Source organism: Poecilia mexicana, unplaced genomic scaffold, assembly GCF_051168715.1.
Source record: "Poecilia mexicana isolate PSO_F unplaced genomic scaffold, ASM5116871v1 scaffold_22, whole genome shotgun sequence".
NCBI classification, from domain to species: domain Eukaryota; kingdom Metazoa; phylum Chordata; class Actinopteri; order Cyprinodontiformes; family Poeciliidae; genus Poecilia; species Poecilia mexicana.
Genome location: NW_028263391.1, coordinates 18525414 through 18535159, shown reverse-complemented (window position 1 = coordinate 18535159; position 9746 = coordinate 18525414).

Genomic DNA, 9746 nt, shown 5'->3' with positions numbered 1-9746 from the left:
CAGAAGGTGGCGTGACAATGATGGATAGCTGTAAGCTTGGTACCAATAAGAACCTCCAAGTGGTCGATCTGAGGCCCGAGACTCTAGAAGATGGGCTCTCCAGGAGATCCACTCTAAATTAAATCCTCAGAGGCTGCCAGGCTACAATGGCGCTTTCCCTCTACTGCAAATTCACTCTCCACCACTGCTTCCAGCCAGCCTCACTTTTGTTCTCCAACAAGAAGTTTTTCCTCCTTAATTAATTCAACAGAAAGTAATTAAACCTTTGCATTTTGCCGACATCCTTCATCTGCCTCGCCCTAGCAGGCCTCAAAGAAAAGGTAGGATGGAGTGAGGGGGCACAAGAAATTAAGAGCACTCACTGCCAAATGACCGTCGGAAGCAAAACAATATTAGCCCCCCGAGTTAGTGGCCAGGACTCATAATAAAAGAATAACAAGACCGCGCACAGAGCCGGGCTGAATGCTCTGCGGTGGCAATGCAGGTTGAATTGGTCGGCAGGGAGCTAGAAGCTGCTGAGATGGACGGCGGTAGCCACAGAGCCTGCTCTTAATTTGCTGAGTGAAGTGAGTCCTCAGGGGTGCATGTTGTTTGGCTCTGAGGGGTAATAAAGGACTTGGCAACTTCAACCAATTTTCCTTTTATTTTGCACTTCATGTGGAATCTTGGGGAAATGTGTTTGCAAACTGCTGTTACATAAAAAGTAGTGAAAATGTACGAGAGGCTTTGGACATTTTAGATGTTACTTACGACATGTTCAGTGGATCAAATTGTTCTGTTAGTAATTAGGAACAAGAAGTTCAAGTAAACCTGAGATCAGGTTGATTTTCAGAATTAAAATCAGATTTACTGGCCAAAGGATTTGAGGGATAAATTTTAGGAAAATTAAAACAAGAATAAAGAATATAAACATAATAGTAGTCAATTTATTTTTTAGATAAAAATAGCGCTCTGTAGCGTCAAAGTCTAAACAGTTTGTGTCCAGGATGTGTGGGGTCTGCAGAGATGCTATCTGTCCTGTCTCTGACCCTGTGCCCTGTTCAAGAGCTCAATGGGGGGGAAGGTCAGCCCTGGTTATCTTCTCTGCAGACCTGATTGTTCCTAGAAACTGGAGGTGATCTATTATAGACAGTGTTGTTGAGGGTGGTGAGGGGAAGCAGTGTAGGCAGTGTTCACCTCCTGTCTTTATGCAGACACATCATTGTTTTGGGTCACACCAATGACAACACTGTCAACTTCAAGAGTTTCACAGACAGCCCACTTTCTCCTGAGATCTGCTGCTAATGTAGAAGTTTATAGGTTTTATCATTGCACACTCTTACTGTGAGAAAGATCTGCACCTGTTCCTTTATGTTTTACTTATAAAGAGAGCACAAATAGTGAAAAAAAAAAAAACATCTGTAAGTCGGTTCCTATTTTAAACTCAAAGTGTGTCTCAGGAAAGATTTGACAAGTAAAAAAAAAAAGAGGGGGTGGGGGGGTCATTGTTGGGTCACGTAGCAAAACCACAGCTCAGCATATGACTGGTTTTAAGGATGGAGGTCTGGAGGTAGGTGGAGGATTGTGAAGGTGGGGCCTCCTTAGTCTACTTGGAAGGAGCCAAACAGCACAATGTGGTTGGAAATGTTGGGGCAAACCAAGGTCATGCTGAAGCTTACAAATTCACCCCAATAAAAACTGATTTGTATGAGACACGACCAATACAGTCACTGATCTGAACTGGTTTTAGTCTGAGGAATAAATAAGAATAGTGAGTCTTTCATGTAAAGGATAAAGAGGCTGCCTTCAAGAAGCCTCTCCTTTTCTGCACTTTGGATTACATTTCTCTTGAGTGGAACTGTTGTGCACCGCTTGCTCTAAACGTTTTTTTTTTTTTTTTTTTTTCCACTGATGCACAGGAGCACACTCTCCTCAGCCATTCTGCGACTCTTGGCATTTTGCTTATTATCAGAATACTCTTAATCATAGTGGAGACAGCGCCAGTGAAGAGAGCGAGCTGAGAGAGACACGTCAAAACATCTTCAACCGTAAAGGACCAGACAGCGAGCGTGATGGGCAAATTAGTCAGAGGCGCTGCCTAAATGGATGGCGAGGGCACGGAGTGGGGGGTGTGGGGGGGGAGACGGGGAAGGACGGGAGTATGTGTGGAAATCAGAGAGAGGAAGCAGAAAACACACAGAGAAAAAAGGAGAGGAACCTTCTCCATTTCACATTTCAGCGGTGCCTCCTATTCCCGAAGCACTTCGCCAGATCACAACCCACTAACTGATAGAGAAATAAATTAAGGAGAGGCTGCTCAAATAGATATGATTCTGAAGAAGATTTAAGGAGTGGAACTGATTGTGCATGTCTGATTCCTGTGCTTCAGAGTCCTCACCCGGGGGGCTTGGCTTTCAAAGCTGCAGTGACTTGCACAGAGAAACACTCCATTAACAAAGTTCAGCTCTCCTCCGAGCCTCACCCCGTCTCTCCCCCCACCGCAGAAGACCTCTCACTGGCAGCACCGCTTCTTTTTTTTGTAAATATATATTTCTGAAGATATTTCAGGGGGCAGCAGCACCATAAACATTAGGAATCTAAAAATGAGAGCAAAACGAGACAGAGGAGGTTTCAGACCACCACTCACAGTCCGTCAGTCACAGCCCATGGAATCACTCAACAAGCAAAATCAGACAAAAATCATTAAAATAATCTGCTTGCATTAGGCAAATCAAACTTAAATAATCATGTCAGAAAATATTATTCAGGTTAAAAAAAATACAAGTTTGTAATATTTCTAAACTCAAAGTGTCGGAGAAATATTGATAGAAACCTTAAATAAAAGATATATTTTTAAAAGATCAAAAATAATCAGTTAAAAAAGGTCAGAAGATATTGATTGAGAAAACTGCATATAAGCAGGAAGTTGTCCTCATGTTTTTGCTGTTTCGTTTTTATTTTTTTTATTTTGGAAAGTTGGTCAAGTGTAATCCTAATCTAAAGCACTTCATGTGAAATAAATATTGAAATTTTGAAACTAATGCTTCAAAATGGCAAATGGCAGTTACACAAAGTTTGTTTTTTATGTAGGTTCTCCCTGTGTTGCATCACATTGCTTTTAAATATTTCTTGCTGAAATCATTTGCTTTTCATATCTACACTCCAACAGGGGGTTAAAGTCAGCAGAAAAAGCTCAGAACGACAGAGAGGCGTACAGTTAGACGGACGGAGGAGAGCAGTAGCTCGGGTCCAAGGATTAGAGTCATGAGACTAGACAAAGGCAGGACCATTACCCCTGATTGAAAAGGCTCAAACCCAGTGACTCCTTCTTAAATCAGATGGTGAGAAAAAGACTAAAAAGAAGACGTAGACAGAGTGATATAGGCAATGGAGTGTTTGTTCTGTACGATCCTGAAAGGGGGCTGCAAAAGAGCTGAGCAATTAGGTGTGGTGGGATGGTGAAGCTCTGGCTTTATGGACAGAAGGGAGCCTTGTGATGACTTTGAATGTGTGAGTTCTGAAGGAGTTACTGCACTGAGAATAATTGTGGTTATGGGGATCAATTTGTGGCTGAGAAGCTTGCATGGGCCATGATCAAAGCGCCTCATTTGATGCAGCCTAGCCATCAGATAACCCTCCAATAACAGGCTCACAGAAAAAAAAAAAAAAACTTGTTTTCACCTGAATATTTCCCCACTCTTTGACTGAGCTCTTGACCCGTTCACTTGTCTATACAGCACTGAGAACGCTTGACTTTCTGGATTTAACTGAGTGGACATGAAGAAGATGAGGAAGAGTGCAGAAGCAAGGTGAGAGTGGATAATTGAGCAGTCTGCAGTCTTGGAGCTCAGAGATAAGTGAAGGAGTGAGAAATCGAGTGTGATGCTGAGGCGAGGGCCGGGCCCTTTATTTGATGGAGAAAAGAGGAAACAGAGAAAAAGGAGCGGCGGACGTCTCTGAGGGGGAGAGATAGACGGCAGCAGAGCGAGGGACTCGGAGACAGACAGGGGGGAAAGATATGGATGGCAGGCAGCAATTACTGAGACTGAAGCTCCATGCGAGCACAGCCAAGTGTGAGTCTGTGTGTGACAGTATGTGAGGAGAAGAGAAGCGCAGGGCGAGTGGAGGGAGGGGAGGGAGGGAGGATTGAGATCTCTGACTGCCGGGGCCCCTGCTGACTCTCATACAGGCAGATCACAGGCTCATCATGTCAGCTCTGTTTGTGGAAATCCTCCCTCATCAAATGGCAAATTTGCTACACGTTTACCTTTATCAGATCAGAGAAGAGAGGCAGAGGAGCTGAGAGAGAGGCAGGGAGGGGGAAAGGTGTGTGCATGAGAAAGAGAGAGAGAGAGCGTGTGTGAACGCCTCTCTCTGTCACGGCGACACCATCGAGGGGCCAATTACTTGCTCCTCTGAGAGCAACGTTGCCATCTCAGGCCTTTCATTCTGCCACCCTCCTCAGAAACATCTGTCTTTGAATATGCAATGAGTCGCCGACACAAGGCTAATATTTACCGACATCAAACCTGTCTGTTCTGCCTCTAGTAGTGAGCTGAATGGGACTGGTGCTGCTGGGATGCTCTCCCCCTCCTGCTGTAAGATTACTGGCCTTGTTACTGACACCACGCCTCGCTGCCCTCCTCCTCCCTCTCCTGCTCGCCCTTCTCTTATCATCTTGCCCTTTCGTTTTCTTCCTCCTCCTCTATTAAGACTTAATTAACTGGACTTGGGTCTCATACGCCCTTTAAAGCCTTCTTGAATAAATATCAATATTGACTGAAGTTTTACATGTCAGCTTAGGATATCTGGATTTCTATGGATCACAGATAATGAGCACATTTAACCTGTCTTCACATGCGTGTTTTAATGAGAAATGTTTTATTCTTGTGTACCAGAATCCAAGAATCAATCGACAGATTAGATTAGAAGACGACCGTAGTCGGCCAGAACTTATTTCTTCTGGAGGTCTCAAGGAGGTACGAGTTTGTCATACAGTCGAAATAATATAGGTATACCATCTTTGTCTGTTATAACATGCGTCTTGTAATCTCAGTAGATTTGTGTTGAAAGGTATTCATAACCAGGGATAGATAGAGTACTCAAAAATTAATAGTAGTAGCACTGTTTCAGCAAAATTTACTCAACTAAACATACAAAGTAGTGGTGCAAGAGTAAAAACGTATTTGATGAAAAAGGAAAAGTACTGAATGACTGATCAAAGTATCAGCATTTAAAAAATTACATCATCAGATGAAACAAAATATAAAGTTATTTGGAAATGCTGGTATTTTAAAGAGCAAAATGAAAATACTTCATATAAATAACATTATTACAAAAATAAAACTGCAGGTGTTTGTCTGTGTCTGGTGAAGTTTTGGTTAAAATTTTTTTGTTTTTCATTCAGTGAAGTTACCAGAAGTTTTACTCAATAAAGAGTAACTGTACTTCATAACAAAGTTACTCAAGGAAAAGTAAAAAGTACAGTGCTGTAAAAATACTCTTAATCATGTTACTTTTTTCGTGTCTCTTTCTTGCTGAATTCAGAGAGTGTTATTATTCAGTTCTTTGTAAAACTCGTAATTCATTTAGAACCTTTTCACATTTTGTCACATTAACCACAACGTGTATTTAATTGTCATTGAGTCATATGAAAAACCAAAACAAACTAGAGCATAGTTGGGACGTGGAATAAAAATTGCACATGGTGTCAGAAGATGAATAGCGTGCGTTTTTATTCCAGTCCAATGTTTTGCTTTTAGAAACCTCCTAATTAATAAATATCTCCCTTATGTGTATAATTGACTCTCCAGTAGTTCTGTGATGGCCTCAAAGGGTTTTCAGAGAAAAGTAGTGAGCAAACAACATCAGAAAGACCAAGAGACACAGCAGAAAGGGATAAAGTTGTGAAGAAGTTCAAGGGAAGGACAATCCATCATGTGGGAATGGGAAGAATACCGTACAAAAAGGAAATGATGAGAAGTCCCATTTGTGGTTTTCAAGAAGCATAGTAGGGAGCACAACTTCCAATGTACTCCTTGTTGGCCTGCATGAGTGAAATGAAACATCACCTTGAACCTGTAGCATGGGTGCTGGCAGTATCATGCTGCAGGAATGTTGTTTTTCAGCAGCGACAGGAAAGCTGATCAGAGTTGACTGAAAAATGAATGGAGTTAAATACAGGAAACTCTGTTAGAGGCTGCAAAAGACTTGAGACTATGGTGAAGGTTCACTTTCCAACCTGACAACAACCCTTAAACATACAGCCGGAGCTGGAATGGATTGAATCAAAACATTGTAAAGTGACATTTTCCATTCAGTCTGATTGATCCTGAGCTGTTTTGCTAAAGAAGAATTTGCAAAAATGTTCCAGTTGACTTTTTGCTACAAGAGCCAAGCTGAATACACACCACATACACCACTCTTTTCATATTTATATTTGTTTATTTTACTTTTCAAAAACATGTTTTTTTTTATCCTACCATTTTACAGTTAACCACTTTCTTTTTTTTTTTTCTTTTTTTTTACATGAAATCCCAACAACATACATAATAGACTAGTAACAGTTACATTTAAATTTTTGGAAAAATGTGCTTTTAATGAAAGAGCTGATTGCATCGAGTCACTAATTTTACACCAATCCCTTCTCCTACTGAACAAACGTGGCAACAGTGGACAGTCGATTGCATAGTGTTGTTAATTTTGCATCAATCCTTCATACTGATTATGCATGTAGTGACAGCGGAAATTTATTTATTTATATAAGGAAAAAACCTCTAGAGAACCTCAGTTTGAACAGATATTACCATGCACACTCATTTATACCTAACGACAATGTAGAGAGACTGATTAAGCCTAACTGTCATGTTTTTAGAAAGCGAGAGGAAGTCAGAGTACCTAGAAAGATCCCACACATGCACAAGGAGAGCCAACTAGGCTGGGATTTGAACCCATGACCTTCTTGCAGTACTACCAACTGCATCATCATGCAGCCACTACTTTCCAACCTACCTTTACAGTTTTGTTTTAAGTAAAAAAAATAAAATAAATAGTCGTCGTGTTTTTACACAACTTGCGAAAGTTTGAATTTATTTTGGAGTTCCTCAAATCAACACATCTTCAATATATGTGCAAGCTCAAATATATAACATAGTATGTCTGAATGGACGTTTGACCACTCTTCTTGTCAGAATAGGTAGAATTGTCTAAAAGAATCGTCTATCTATCCCATTCATTCAAACTTTTGCACATATATTTTGTGATTTCAAATTTATGTGACGATGATTGTATGTAACCTTCTGGCTAGATTTCAACCATTTTCTTGTTGAACCAAAGCTCAACAGGGTCTAAACTCAAAGTTGATTTCAAGTTGGAGCTGAGAAATAAAAGTGTGAACATGTAGCTGAAAACAGAAAATGAACAACATCCTCTATAAATAAAAACTAGTTCAAGATTCAGTAACAATTTTGATAACTGTAAATACAAAGGTCAAATAAAAAATAATCAGGTAATTACTGGTAAAGAAGGTGGCAGAAGCTACTTAAATGAGAAAACATTTTACCGGTTGGCAAAATATCTAAATAAGTAACGGAAACTAAATTTAATCGAGCAGTATGTGCTACACTTTAAATGCAAATTATATGCACCTTTTAAAACCTACATCTTTGGCTATCGGCAGGCTCTTTTTTTCTGAACACAAACTTTGGTTTTTGAGATTTTGGGGATAAGTTCAACATGAAGGCCAATGAGAAGAAAAATAGACAGAAAATCACTGTGTTTTGACAGAAGACGATCTCTCCGCTCTGTTTCTGCTTCTGCTGACGGACGGAGATTAAAGAGACAGAGAAGGACAGATTATGGAAACGCAGAGATTGACTCATGGAGAGAGAGAGAGAGAGAGAGAGAGAGAGAGAAAAGGTGGAAGTAGGGAGCAAGAAAGAGAGAGGGGAAGATAGCAGAGTGAGCGATGAGCATTTGCATAATGTCCTCCACCACAGTAAGTCCCTGAGGCAAGTCATGCTGGATAACAGAGGACCAATACTCTTAATTCAATCTCTTTATTTTTCTAATACATCAGAAATTAATAATTTGTCCCCATTCCTCCCACAGCCACCCTCCTCTCGTCCATGAAAAACCTCCGCGAGCGTCGAGCTGAGCTGCCTAAGTTTGTAACTTTAACCCAAGAAATTGATGTGAGCAGGCCTCCAGGCAGACCTGCTAATGAATGGATAGAGAGAGAAAGAAGAAAGTTAAAAGATGGTCTTTTATAAAGTAATTTAAGAAAATCCTGTTAGCTGGATCAAGTACAAGAGTATAATTTCTCAAAACGGGGAAGTGGAGGAGCTTTTTGCGCCTCTCCCTCTCACTTAATAACAAAATTAAGGAGGTAAAAAGATAAAGAAACTGAATCAATTAGAGCAACGTTCGTAAATAGTGCTAACTGTTGAGAGCGCGGGGCTGCCTGTGGAGGTGGTGGGAACATCTGACATTTTTGACCATTTTTTTATTTTAACTTTTTTTTCTGTATGTGAAGAAAAGATGTACAAATCTTATATTAATCTTTAAGAAATAACCCATGTTTTATCACCAGAATAATCAGTTTTTTTATGTTCTTGGTCTTTCTCACATAGCAGATGCATAAAGAGACCACCCATCAAATAGACAGTCTATGTACAATGCACTAAACACGGTAGTAATAAAATGAGGTGAGCAGGTTATTGTGGACTGATAATGGCCATTGCTGCAAATACCTTTAAAACGAATTTAAAGGTATTTCTTTGGTATTTCAAATCTACATGAAACAATTGATCACTTATCAGAAAAGAAGAAATTATTTTATTGTAGAAAATTTTTTTTTTGTTTGTTTTATAAAATGTAATCAAAGTTATTACTTTGTCATTAGTTCGATTCTGAAAACATTACGTTTTTTGGAACAATTTTCATTGTCATTTTGTCACACACTTGATCCAAATCTTTGTGACTGAGATGCTAGAGGTCAGGGAGAGAGGTGTGGTTATCATGATGATTGAAATGAAAGAAAACAGTCAATGACATGTGGGACGATCAGTAGCAAAATTCAGTTATAATATTGTGCAGCCCAACAATCAGGTGGGTTAGCTACTGTACAGGATGATCTGAACTTGTAGATTTAAATTCAGAAATTGGGAGATTATTATAAATGCAATTTCATAAATATTCTATAAAATATTATCCATAAATATCATAAATTTACAAGTGTTAAAACACAATATAATCTATCTAAATATTAGTTCAACTTTAACTTTTTTGTTAAATAAGTTCACTTGAGAAAATGGCTGGATTTGCACTGTTTTGTTCCAATCTTTTAGGTGTTAATTTTGGCTCATAAATGTTTTTTTAACTATCCAAATTAAATATTTTAAAATTGTTACACTACATTTCTTGGTTAAATTTTGTGGTTTTCAGTGGAAAGTTTATGAACACAAATAAGACCATTTGTCTCATTTCGGCTTTTCTTTTAGTCTGTAAATAACTATGAAGCATTTCTTGATTGGAAGATTATAGAAGTTCTCCTTCTTTGCAAGAACATTTTTATGGAAATCAATTGAAGCCTTATCTATTGGATATTTATATGCTTATTTTAACTTTTATCTCGGCTTAACTTGGTGGTAACTGCCTGACTGAAGTAAATATAGTCACATAATCGTATTTATAACAAATAAACATTCAAATATCCGATAGAATATTAAATAAACACAATATTCAAATAAATCATTTGTGTTCATGTA